Consider the following 14,151-nt stretch of genomic DNA (forward strand, 5'->3'; position numbering starts at 1 on the left):
GATGCGGGATCTTCAAACTTGACTATTTCCACGTGATTACATTAACTTAAACATTTGCTTCATTATCTTGTAGCACTACAATTACGTTTTGAATTAACTTGTTTTAAATTATTTGTGTTGGAAACCAGTAAAATACCAAAATGGTTTAAAGTGCATGGACTGTGGTCACAAGTTGATCTGGCTGCCTCCTGTTTTTAAGAGAAGGCTGGCACTACGCTATATAAATTGAGTTATGGTACACCTACAAAAAATTATGTTTGTTCATCACAAAGGACAGCTACATATTCTCTTGCTGTTTCCAACAGCTGTCGTAACTACGACAACCACAGACGCATTCGGCTGAAAGTCACCAGTTAACATCGTCGCTCGTTAAACTGAAATACCGACATGCTGGGTGACGTAAAACACAGTGTGTGAGCGCTGTTAACTCTGTCACGTTCACGTTCATTATTTGCAAACAGGTACATTCAGTTCACCGTTCACCAAAAACATGAGTGCATTGAGCGCGTTCATGCACAACACTGTAAAGTACGGTGGCGCAAAACTCACAAAAAGTGCGAACGGCCCTATCTAGACCCAGGGCCTTCCTCAATCTGCAGTCTTGTCTGTACTTGTGTTCTTGTGTCCTTGTGAAACGTCATCTTTTGTGGCCAAAGAACTGTCCCAATACACAAGTTCGCATTTGCCACTCTGAGTAATGTTATAACATTTTAACTTAAGTCAAGAGACATCTGGCTCATGATGTACAGACATTTTTTGTCTTGTGAAACTAAGAAGCACTTTGGAAAAAATTAAATAATAAACAACAGAGGCAGTATTAAAGTTTTCTGTCATCGCTCTAATATTATAAATAGACATGACATTGTAAGTGTACCGTTGTGGTTACGGTACTTCATTTTTATTTACTTTGATTTTATAGATTTTAAAGTTTTCTCTACTATGCTTATTTATGCACCAATATACCAAAGCAAATTCATTGTATGTGAAAACCGACTTGGCAATAAACCCGATTCTGAGCTGATTGTTTTGGGTGATAAAGCCTGGCTGTTATTTTGGAGCGCTGCTGGCGGCCTCTGTGCTGGTGGTTTCGTGCAATACCAGCAAGAACACATCGTCTCGAGCTGTCAACAGTGTTCCGTGTGCTTGTGAACTTGTTCATTCATCCAATTACAACTAGCAAGAGCGTTCTCCCCAAGGGTTTGAGAAACGCCTCCAGTGTTTGGTTTGTCTTTTCTGGGTGTAATGGAAAATTTTAAGATATTTTAAGATGTTTTTCTGTTGCTATGCTGGGCATCCAAATGTGCTAACTCGCATTCCGTATAAGGTGTTATTTTCTGTCTAGCTGTGCACTTCCTTTTAACAACTCAGACTGAGACTCACCTTTTGTTCCTGTCTACCGAGCATCCTTAGACTTCTTTTTTTCTCAGGCATACAAAACTGGTTTAGACAAGTCTGTACAACTGCGTAACTGCGACCCCCCTCAGACTGAACGCATTCACATTTCCTAGAAATAGTCTGATTCTAGGTCTGCACCTCACAAACCCCTCCCAGCTGCTCTTAACAAATCTGTGGTGATGTGATAGGTCTTAGGAGCTGAGAAACTGTGCATGCAAATTACTTGTAAATCAGTGATGACAAGAGCAAAAGTGACAGTATGAATGCCCTAGCTCATGATTTCCCGAAACCATGTACTTCAAGGAAAACGATGTTTATGTTTATGGAGGACTAAGAGCTCTTTTTCAACCTGTCAAGCATAAAAACCTTGTGACTTAGAAGAAACAGAGCTCTTGCCCCTGTTGGACTTAGAAGAAACGGTGGTTAGGCCACACTACCCAAACACTTTCAAGCACATACTGCTGTCAGCACTGAACACCTGTTTCTTGCAAAGCTGCAACTGTTATAAGAGTTCACATTTGTTAACATAAAGACATTAAGTATCTACAAGGACAGTGATTCTCATGAAGCCAACCTAAGCGATGTCTGTGAAGATTTTAGGGACATACTCATGAAAACTTAAAATAATTACTTTTATTTGAAAGTACACTGTCTATTGTGTTGGGACAGTTTATTGTTTAATTGTTTATTGTACTAACATGGAATTTTATGTTTTTTTTATTTGATTTTTGAGTCACAAATTCATTACCGTTATGCGTCCAGAGAAAAATGTAATGGTTTCCTTTCAATTAAGCATAATAAATATTCAAGCAAGTTTAGGAAAATAGATAGAAATCTGTTTAAAACTGTATAATTTAACAGATTATAAACAGATATAATGGTTTCAAACAATGTATAAAAAAATATTTGAGGAAACGGAGTATCTGAACATGCAGCTTTCATTACCGTTGCACTGTGTTCACGGTCCTGTCTTATTCAGTGTTTTTTTAAATCAAGTTTTTAATGCACCACAAAGAGGAGGAGACATAAGATGGCTACAAGGAAAGATTGTTTGTTATATTTTGATGTTAATTGTGAAGTTTATCCTTACACGTCCCTATTTCCACACCATAGGTGAACATTACTGTAATGTGCAATATTTCATGTTCTTGAAAAGTCATCAGTTAGATAGTTTACTGTAAAGAAGGTATTGAGGAGCCCAACTGTTGGTGAAAATCAGAGACTGTATAAAACAGGTGAAAATATTTTATTTGAGTCATCATGGCTTCTGCCATTTTATGCCAGCTTAAAACCTAACTGTTTCTTTTTTCATGAGTTCACAATATTATAAACTTGTTTATATTACATATTGATATATAGAAATCATTAATGTTAACTTATATTCCTTATTATAAAGAGCAATGGAAAGTGAACGTAAGAGGGCTGCATCGAGAGCTAGGGCGCATCTCTCGGTGCCCCTTTTTAGATTTTTAGAGGCATTTACTAAACTCTTAAATAATGTATAGTTATTACGTTATATTGTCAAATAAACACTCAATTTGTGGCACAAAGATTTGTTTTATTTGAGAAAATAATAAGTGAGAACAGCAAAAAAAAGTTTATGAGCATTCAAGGGCACTTTTGTTCCAAGCTCTGTTCATTTTCTGTGTGAGTACACACACACACACACACACACACACACACACACACACACACACACACACACAGGTGAACAGACACATATAGACATGGTACAGATGTTTATTATTATTTAAACACCCCATCTGCTGATATGAAACTATATTACAATAGGTATAAAACATCGAACAGCAGGGAAAAGGAGACAAATAATGCTCTGCGGCTGCTGAAGGGCTTGAGCGGCACAATATTTTCACCACACATCGTGTGGCCAGGCGTGTTGAGGGCGTTTCCTCCGGACAGCTGTTCCAAAGAGCACATCGTCATGTATCAAAGCACTCATTAATACATTGGTCAAATAAAGTCACGTGCTCGCTGACGTCCAGAATAGAAAGAGAAAGCTGTGCGCACTTAAGAGGCACTATTTATGGATTTTCCTTTTAAATAATAATAATAATAATAATAAAGAAAGAAAGAATAAATCAGGTCCTACAAAAACTGTAGCAGGTTCCTCCTTGAATTTTCTATCAGGCAGTCACCCAGTAAATGAATTAATAAACTCACAAAGACAAATGAAGACATGAAGAGCTAGCTATCAAATTCACCAAAGAGCCAGTTCAGGTCAGGATGAAGAGACAGGAGAGAGTATCCTAGAAATTCTGAAAACATAAAATTCATTATCCCAAGAAGCAATAATAAACATGTGTATATTTGTTTTTTTAATAATCTGTGGTAGTTTGGTGTTGTCACTTCCTGGTTTATTTTGTAGTATTCTTTGATCCGACCAAACATGGACCCAGCAGGTAAAGACCCGGAGGTAGCACCCTACCACTTAACACTGGCTAACAGAGAGATTCTGGTAGGCCAGCATGAACACTTACTCCAGTTTCTGACAAACAGCCATCAGGCCATGGTTTCCCAAATCATTCAGCGAACCCAGCAGGTCTCCCGACTCACCTCCCAGCTCTCGACAGCCGGCACTGCCTCGCCTCCAGATTCCGGTCACTCTCCACCACTCCCTGTCTCTGCTGGATGGCAGCATCCATCACTCCCTGTCGCCGCCGCTGGATCGCAGCCGCACCCTGTCCTCGCCTCCGCCGCTGGATCGCAGCCGCACCCTGTCGTCGCCTCCGCCGCTGTAGGCAGCCGCACCCTGTCCTCGCCTCCGCCGCTGGATCGCAGCAGCCTTCGCTCCCTGTCGCCGCTGGATCGCAGCCGCACCCTGTCCTCGCCTCCGCCGCTGGATCGCAGCCGCACCCTGTCCTCGCCTCCGCCGCTGTAGGCAGCCGCACCCTGTCCTCGCCTCCGCCGCTGGATCGCAGCAGCCTTCGCTCCCTGTCGCCGCTGGATCGCAGCCGCACCCTGTCGTCGCTGCCGCTGGATATCAGCCGCACCCTGGACTCTCCGCCGGACCTCAGCAGCCCCCTGGACCCCTTGAGGGATCGCAGTCGACTTCTTTCGGCGGCTGCAGCAGTTCCAGCAGTTCCTGAACTATCTGCTGGATCGCAGCCGAACTCGCTTCCGCAGCTGGATCGCAGCAGCTCCTTACTCCCAGGCCTGAGGTTCCGAAGACAGCACCATGTCCGGAGGTCCAGTCGCCAGTGCCATGTCCTGCTGCCACGCCGGTTCCAGTCACTGCTGGGTCGCAGCAGCCCCTTGCTCCAGTCCCTGCTGGGTCGCAGCAGCCCCTTGCTCCAGTCCCTGCTGGATCGCAGCAGCCCCTTGCTCCAGTCCCTGCTGGATCGCAGCAGCTTCTTGGTCCAGAGCCGGCTCCATGTCCAGCCATCCAGCCGCCGGCTCCCTGTCCCGAGGCCTAGCCGCAGGCTCCCTGTCCTGACGTCTCATTGCCAGTCCCCGGCCCCGCTGTACCGCCATTGGTCCCTGAGTGGATGGTCAGGCCTCCAGAAAGGGTCAGTGTCAGCCGCCGGCCTCCAGAGACTCTCGGTCTTCGCCGCCGGCCTCCAGAGACTCTCGGTCTTTGTCGCCGGCCTCCAGTGACTCTCCGCCTTCGTCGCCGGCCTCCAGTGACTCTCCGCCTTCGTCGCCGGCCTCCAGTGACTCTCCGCCTTCGTCGCCAGCCTCCAGAAGGGTTCCGCCTTCGTCGCCGGCCTCCTGAAGGGCTCTGTGTTTGCCGCCGGCCTCCTGTGACTCTCAGTGTTCGCCGCCGGTCTTCTGTCTGGTCTTTGGATGGTGTCAGTCTCCATCACGGACCTCAGGAGATCAGCTCCGAGGTCCCCAGCTCCGCACCTGTCCAGCCCCCGGGCCGTCCGCCCGAGATCCCCAGCTCCGCACCTGTCCAGCCCCCGGGCCGTCCGCCCCAAGTCTCCCACCTGGCCATTGAATTGTTTTTGTTTGGGACGTCTGGGAGCCGTCCCTTGAGGGGGGGGTACTGTGGTAGTTTGGTGTTGTCACTTCCTGGTTTATTTTGTAGTATTCTTTTTCCCTTGTGTGTCTTGTGTTTTTACTTCCTGTCTGTGTTTTCCCTCCAGTTTTGATTGTTGGTCCTCCCTTGATTGATGGCACCTGTGTCTTGTTATCTCACCTCCCCTAGGGTATTTAGTCTTGGCCTTTTCTTTGTTCTGTGTCGGATCATTGTTGTACACATGGTGTTGTTGCTGCCAAGCATATCTTGTGAGTTTATCTTGGATTCTTTGTTCTCCTGTGGACCATTTTTGGATTCTTGGATTTTGGATTTTTGGATTTTGGCTTTTGTCTGCTCATTACCTGTCTGCTCACCTCTGCCTGTTCTTGCCTGCATTCCACCCAACAATAAACACGGTAGTCATCCGGCTACTTCACCATGAGACTGCTTCCTTGTCATCTGCTTTTGGGTCCACATACCTCCATACAGCACCCCTCACGACATAATCAGACATACAGATCAAACATGAATGTTATGTAATTCATAGGATCAGCATAATACACTGGTTGAACACCACAGGTACAGTGGTGGTGTTTTTGCTCAAATGGAATCAGTAATGATTTGCAGATCAATGTACTCAATGGCTCCCAATCTAAACATATTTAAATAGCTCACAAAAGAGTTCACACACTTCACAGTGGGACTGTGTCAGCTGTTACTCACAACTTGTTCCGCAGATCAAGCAGTAAAAAAATAAACCTGTTTAAGGTTTAGCTAGGATTTTTTGAAAGGCTTAAAGGGTCCAAATGAAAAGAAACATATTCCCCCACTTACCCTTTGTGATATTACACTGTGCAGGTAGTTTGGGTTTTGTCTGGAGATGTTTTGAGACATCTGTCTCAGAGAATTTCTGCTAGAAATAAAAAGGATTTACTATAAGAGTCGTTTCTATTTTAGATTGTGTTGAAGCTGGCTGAAGACGTGTTTGAAGTGGAGCTTCCTGATGGACAGGAAGTCCAGTTTCCCAACCGTGATGGCATGGACGCCATCAGCTACATCAAAATCGCAGGAGACTTCAAACTGACTGCCTTCAAGATCTGCTAAGAGACACAACTGCTGTAATGCTGTGTTTATCAGTTTGGTTAAAGACGAGACTTTGAGACTCGGTCAGTTGTCGTGTTGTGCGCAAGAATATAAAATGTTTAAATTCAAGTTATCTTGTTTTGTTGTCTTTGAAGGGTTGTGGCCTAATCCTGGCTCAAACAGTAACACTAACTTAGCAGTCTAGTTATGAGAGAGCAGCACTACAGTTAAGACGACAAATCGCATACAAAAATATTAACAGCCTACTGAGATCGCCTGTGTAATCTGGCACTGGAATCCATCAAACATATCATGACCATCTGTAATTGCTGCCTTCATTTGATATAATCTGTGACCGAAGAACCAGTCACACAGTCAGAGAAGTGAACTGCAATGGCTTCGTGCACACTGGATAATTGACAGAACACAGAAAAGGCTGGAAACAAAAGTGAGACATAGTATGACAACGTAGAACATCAGGTTAGTTCATTTAGTTTTACGGCTTAATTTATATGAATGGATCTGGTTTGATATAAGATGTGGTGCCCGTGTTTTATCATTTCATTCCATTTTAAATGTTTAAAAACTGGATCATAGTTATTCTGTTTTTAAGAGAATTCAAAATATCAACGACGTTTTTTTCATTTCATCTTGAAGTGGGAAATTGGATTAAAAAAAAAGAATAAAAAAAACAGAGCAATGTGCAAAAAAATATATTTTCTTGAAGAGTATCAGATTTGTTCTATCACAAAATACTACTTTCATTTAAAATAAAAAAAATTTACCAGAAAATACAGCAGAAAGCTTAAAGCTATATGTGCTTTTCTCTTAAGGCTAAGACAAAAAGCCAAACAGGCCTAAGGTGGCTTTCAATACTTATATGGGTGACTGCATAATGAAAACGTTACATTAAAATGTCTTAAGTGTGCACCGTGGGTCATCTACAAAAGGTTTGCTCTTCTACAGACAGTATAGGCTCTGCAGGGGACAACAAACCTGTATCAGGGCTTTATTTTGCCTCCATCATAGTCAACCAATAGCTAATAGGGCCCTGTGTCAGAACGTGTCACTTTAATCCCAATACGCAAGGAGCTTTTATAGTTTTTACTGATTCATTGGCTGTGGGAGTCATTTAGTCTGACAGATGCCTTTTCAGTTTTCAGTTTTTGCTCCCTGCATACAAGCAAAAGATCTTACTCACAATCTTTGCTCATGTCACAAAGGCTTCATTATTGGATCCACTTCATCTTCTGTATTTCATCTTAATGTTCTTCATCCTTGTGTCCTCATTCATTTTTGTAATGAAATCTTTATTTCATCGCTCATGGCACGTTAATCTGCATTTTCACAAGACACTGAATCCTTCAAAATGAATTCAGTCATGTATTAATTTTATGACGATGAGTAATCTCAATGTCGAGACTGAATATCCTTCTCATTTAGATGTAGTGGAAATACTGAAATGCCCGGTAATAATCGAAACATTGCAGATTTTAACAACAGTTACTGAAAACACCTTCCAACTCCCAATTTTTATTTTACTGATTCTGAATGAACTTGGAGTCTGAAATGTAAGAAGTGCCTTTCAGAGGAGTAACTCTTTTTAAGAGATGCTGTAACTTGTTCCCACTTGAAACTGTTGTTTTTCTCTGAAGCTTAACTTGAAGAACAGCTGAAAGTGAAAGGAATAATTCTTTTTAAATAGTTCAGTACGGATGTCAAAGGTGTAGCTGATTCCCCCAGAGGGGAAGGATGTGTGTGTTTGTGTTGAACAAAAGTTTGACTGAAGCAGAAAACTTTATATAATTATGTTTACAATATAATAATTGTCCAATATCAATTGAATTTGAGCCCAGCTGGTGAGGAGTCGGTCAAACAGAGGAAGGGGAAGAGGAAGAACCTCTCCTTTAGCCGACTTGCCCGCAGGAAGCTGTCGTGTTGTTTGGTTGAAAAATAGTCGTGCAAAGGTTTTAAACGTCTGAAAAATGCTTTTGTCAAATTTCCTGTTTTACAATATACCAATGCTTATTGAATAATATGACATTCACACATACAGTCAAAGGTGATTCCCCATGTTAGCTGATTCTTTTGCTGGTTTCTGAGATATACAGGAAGTAATGATACTATGAAAACAGATACGAAGTAGTAATGTTTATTATAACTCTTTATGCTCGTTAATAACAGGAGAGGTTGAACTCAACAGGCTTCTTCTCTACGACTTACGTTGTTTACATCAGTAAAGCACACACCGAGATTCCAAATAAACAAAACAGCAAAACTCATGCTCGTGGATTTAACAGCATATTGGTTGAAATCAGATAAACAAAACACAGCTGAACACTTCAGATACTTCAGAAACATAAAGCATCCATCATCAGTTATGGTCGATGTCTTCTTTAACATGACTCAATTTAAAATGATGTAGAGATTTAAGACCTACAAGAATACAAACAGACAATACTGATTTTTAGAAATTAGTCAAACAGGTTAACAACGAAATATGTCTTATTGTATAAAGGTTTATCATTTCTGTCTCTCAGCCCCCCCTCAAACTTCAGAACTTCAAATTTCATGTATTTTGATTTAATAAGACTTAAAAATATCCATCCATACATGCAACAATTTCATCAGTCCTTTCTCTCTCTTAAAAACTATTCGCCTGTAGTTTGTAATGATTCAGTGATTGTCCACATCTATTACTGCAGACAAATTCACCTTTCAATGATAAAATCAGTAAAAGTAGCGAAAACAAGTATCAGGATTTTCAGTCGGCTGTAGTTGTGTTGGTTCACTCACAGGCCGAACATTTCATCCAGACTTTCAATAGCTTCTTCTTTAGAGTGTGTTTTCCACTGGCTGGGAATTTCTCCTCTGCCCTCGAATTTTAATTTATAGTGGTCTTCCAGTTGCTTCTGAAATCGACACACAAACCATGTCCAATATTTCAGCTGAGACGTATCAGCGGTAATTCTCCAGTTAGCATACCTTGGGCCAGCAGTTCGGTACTGTTTATAGGGAATGACCTCTTCTGAATCGTGATGAGGGTAAAAACGTCCATCACTTGCAACGTCTGTTGTGCAGAAGTTGATGACCAGTTCCACTGTGTTTTTTGAAGTGCCATCCATTAATCCCAGAGGGGCGATGAAAAGGCACGTTATGGTCATCAGGACTGTGATCTTCCAGGGTGTTGGTACAAACAGCTGCACAGAACGGACACGTTACCCAGCAGCACTTACACAGCTGATCGATGAGGATTCGATCTGGCTTCATCCTGAATTCCTTCATCCTATCCAGTGAGAGGCTGCTTACTTCCTCCATGATGGAAACAAGACCTTTCTCTATCTCTTCTTTAAGAAAGTCAAAATTCTTCATGTCACTGAAGTTTTGACAACAGATGGTGTCAAATGTTAGCTCATCTTTTAGCAAACTGGAAAATTCCTCCACCCACATGTCTATGTCTCCTCCCTGAGTTGTAACTTGCTCTGTTGCAGTAAATAAAGCTCGACTCACAAACTTACTGATTTCTTCAACATTTTTCTTGAGAATATTCTGTGCTTCTTTGTTTTTTGTGTCGATGTATTTCTTTACTTCCTCTTTTATGAAAGTCTCTGCTAGCTTCCTTGGGTGTCGGATGTAGGTGATGAAACCATCAAAGTCCTCTTTCTCTGCCAACGACTTCAACACATGTTTCTCCAAGTTCAGCCTGTTCCCATTGAATGCTGGGAAATTGCACTTCATCTCTCCAGCGAGATCAATGGCAGTCTTGTTACAGACAGCCTCAACAGTGGAAACCTTCAGTTTTTCACAGATCAGTTCTCCAAGCACAACAGCAGATGAGCTTCCTTTGCAGAAACTTCTGAAAACGTTGTAATATCTAATTTTCTTGGTTTCTAAATAAGTGAGTGCGTCGTTGTTCATTTTGAATTCCTTGTGGGACTCTGAAAGCCACCACTCTGCTCTGTGAAACACATACAGTAAGAGATCAACTGTGAACTCCTTCTTCAGAGCATATTTCCTCTTAGATACAAACTCTGTCACTTTTTCTTTTACACTGTTGGCCACTTCGAGCAAGTAAGTCTGACTGTAGCCTCTTGCAGCTACAGGCTTGCTTTTGATTGCATCAAGGGACAATTTTTCAACATCGTCAATGAGGATCTGATCAGTTGCTGTTCTTCATGCTGGTAAAGAACTCTTTGATGTAATTTTCGCTTTCTTGTGTTCAAATCCAATGAATGTTTTAAATGTCATCCATAATGAACTTTGCCCTTTTGTGTTTGTGTTTTCCCTCTTATCATTTTGGGATTGTTGGCTTGTGTCACAGAGCTCTTGGTGCTTGGTGAAGGATACATAATGACGGTAATCGCCAACCTCTGATATGTGTTTGTAGCTGCCACTGCTTTTGCATTCATGTATAAGAGACCATTCAAAACCAAGCTCTTGAAGGATAGTTGACTGATCATCTTTCAAGTTGATATCATCAATAGGTTTTGTCTCTGCAGTTAGTTCACTAACCCAGCCACTCCAGACAGAGTCAAAGTGCTTTTTAAGTTCCTCTTCATCTTTTGCCTTGTCTTTTAACTGATGAGCGAGCTCTTTGCTCTTTTGTAGCAGCTTCTTCTCAAACTCTGTCTTTTTATCATCTAGCTTTTTACGAGCATTCTTCTGCTGGATAACTTCATCCAGTTTTCTTTTAACTCCTCTCACTTGTTCATCATGAAACTCCTTGATTTTGATCTCAAATCGCCGCGCCACTGAACCAACATTTCTTTGTCTCTGTCGTCCTCAAAGTACGTTGTCATACCTTTTTTGATTTCTCCATATGTTTTGCTCATTTCTTGAGAAAGATAACTGAGCTTGACCTTGTCAAGTTTTCCATTTTCAATTCTGGTATAAAGCTGGTTTTCAACGGTCAACATGTTGCTCCTCAGGGCCCAGGTCCAGTTCCCATACTGGACCTCAAGTTTTCTGTACACTGCAATTTCAAGTGTGTTTTTGAAACTGAAAACAAAGTTTTCGTTCAACAGGGCATTCCACAAGTCCTGAATTTTAGTTTTGAACTGTGAGAGAGTAATCCCAGCAGACTGTGAAGCTTTAGAGAGGATGATGCTCTTCAGCTCTTGGACGCTGTCACTATAACCTGGATTTGGAGGAGCCATAGGTGGACTTCCCTCCCATAGTTGGGCAAAGTATTTCACATCTTTCTGCACATCAAATGCAATGACGTCACTGAAGCACTCTGCATCACACACCTCCTCTTTGGCTGCTAGTTTGGCCATCTGGTCCAGTTTTTCTTGCAGGCGTCTCTTTCCATCCATGTTTTTCTCTGCAGCTGCAATATCTGTAACATTCTGGTGAACAAACACACAACTTGGAGAAAGTTTAACTTTCTTCATCCTCATGAAAGCCTGAACAACAATCTGCAGAACATCTTGCATCTCAGCTGGATTCTCTCCAAAGATGTTGATCAATGTCGTGTTTCCCAGACCAACAACAAATGTTGCCAGTTCATTGTCGTGGTGAAGAGTGGCGTTACCTTCCAACTCAAGAGCACGCAGTCCTTCAGTGTCCACCACCAGAATGTAGTCAAACTGAAAGTCTGCCTTGATCTCCTCTGACACTTTAACCAGCTGCATGAAGGCACCCCTGGTGCACCTGCCAGCACTCACTGCAAACTGTAATCCAAACATGGCATTCAGCATTGTGGATTTTCCACTGCTTTGTACGCCTAAAACTGACAAAACAAAAACTCTCTTGTCGCCCAGTTTCTTGATGACTTCATCTAAAAGACTAGAGATCCATGTTGAAGGCACATGACCTGCATCACCATCCATCAGCTCCATTGGGTGTCCTGATATCATCAGCTCTGCAGCCAGCTCAGGGTATTTAGACCAGTCAGTCTGTCCCCTCTTTGTTCGTTTCTGCAGAGTGTCATGGGCTTCATAGATCTGTCCCATTTCTCTAAAGATGTGCTCCAAGCCAAAAGTTGCTGACTGTAACTTTGTTGATATTTGATCGAGCTCAGTTTGTTTCTTTTTTAGCTGATCAGATTTGTCATGCTTCTTCTTCAAAGCTAAGACCTCAGACCACTTTTCATCATAGCTTTGGAGAATAAGAGAGAGATCATCTGTGGAGAGCGAATCTATTAAGATCTGAGTCCATTTCAGGAAATACTTTTTGTTTGTTGATGGCAAAGATGAGAGGCTTTCAATGAACAACTTCATCAGCTCACTACAGGAAGCAGTGCATTGATCTTGTCGTATTTGCTTTAATTCCTGTTGCTTTTTACATTTCTCCTTCTCAATGTCTCCTTTGAGGTGATACAGTTCTTTGTTTATTCTGCACCACTCATGCCACAGTTGGCCTTGACAAGGGAGAAATGTATCTTTGATCTTTGAGACATACATCCCCTGAAGCAAATTCACTATTTTCATAGCAGCAGATTTCCCTTTTTGGCAGACTTCTGTCATCTTCATCCACTCTGATTCCAGAGACCTCAGCCATGGTTTCTAGCTGGAAGGATGCATGTGGTCCAGACAAAATGTTTGCAATGATTCCTTTCAGTTCTTCAGAAACATCTGACTGGCTTCTGTCTTTTAGACCCATTTTGTATTTTCCCTTTTTCATCTGAACTGCACCACAATCACTATCAACAATGAGACAAATGAGGGGCTTTTGAGACTTGTACAGGGCTGAGATAACTGCAGTACTTTTGTCACCTTTTTCCTGAGTTGATACAAGAACAACATTGACTGAAGATTTTTCCATCAGTATTTCACGCTGTTTTTCAATCGACAGAGCATCACCATGAAGATTACAGAAGGCAATGCAGTCAGTGAAGGCATCACTGGGTTTTCCAGCAGGGCAGTACCAGGCGATCTCTGCCACACCATCCATCAGATGGCGAGACTTGGTGCTACCTGGGCAGTTTCTGTGGAAGAAGGTGCTGTGACGGTCGTTGATCAAAGTGTTCATCAGCTGAGATTTAGACAGTGATGGTGAACCCAGGCGGAAAAATGACACCATGGGTGTCTCAGCTTTGCAGATGGGCATAGTCTTCGTGGTGACAATGTTTGAATTATCTTTGATTTGAGTTATCTTCCATGTTTTTATTATTTGTCTGAATGTCCACAGAGGACAGTCAATTTCCATTGTGACTGGGTCAGGAACAAGCAAAGGTAAGGCGTACTGACATTGTGATAGCTTTGTAATCATGTTCTGCTTAAGGAAGCTGTCTGAGCAGTGAAATACTGCCATTTGAACGTCCATAGGATGCACATGAGTCTGTTTTGATTGATCAGAGTCTACACTGGTGCTGAAAAAAGCATCTAAGTCATCGTCGTCTGTCTCAACAGTGTCAAACTCTGGAACAGGCTTTGACTGGCTCACCTCAGGACTGTCTTGTCTTACAGGAATATATCTGGCTCTGTAGTCTAACATCATCAACCTCTGAAGAAAAGTATGAGCTAGTTCTTTCTCAGATGTGTCATGGTCCTGTTTCACAGGTGGACCTATTCTAAGAAAATCTGCTGGTGACAACTTGTCTTGATGTTTGTCTTGAAGGTGAAGTCTGCCAAGCAGCCTTTCAGTTTCTCTTTGATATTGTTTCTTCCTGTTGATCTCTTCAGACATCTTCACTGACTGCTGTAAATAAGTAAATAAACATGTACTGTATGTAAAAAAAAAAAAGATAATGT

The 14,151-nt window shown here is 42.1% G+C and overlaps 1 protein-coding gene and 1 pseudogene across 1 annotated transcript in view; both read right to left on the minus strand.

The window, feature by feature from the left end:
• LOC122868591 (interferon-induced very large GTPase 1-like) overlaps positions 1–14,151 on the minus strand; it is a 39,588-nt gene that overhangs the window by 18,969 nt on the left and 6,468 nt on the right. The gene's annotated exons all lie outside the window — the stretch shown is intronic.
• LOC122868593 overlaps positions 8,594–14,151 on the minus strand; it is a 43,462-nt pseudogene continuing 37,904 nt past the window's right edge.

This window comes from Siniperca chuatsi, linkage group LG21 (genome assembly GCF_020085105.1).
Source record: "Siniperca chuatsi isolate FFG_IHB_CAS linkage group LG21, ASM2008510v1, whole genome shotgun sequence".
Lineage (NCBI taxonomy): Eukaryota > Metazoa > Chordata > Actinopteri > Centrarchiformes > Sinipercidae > Siniperca > Siniperca chuatsi.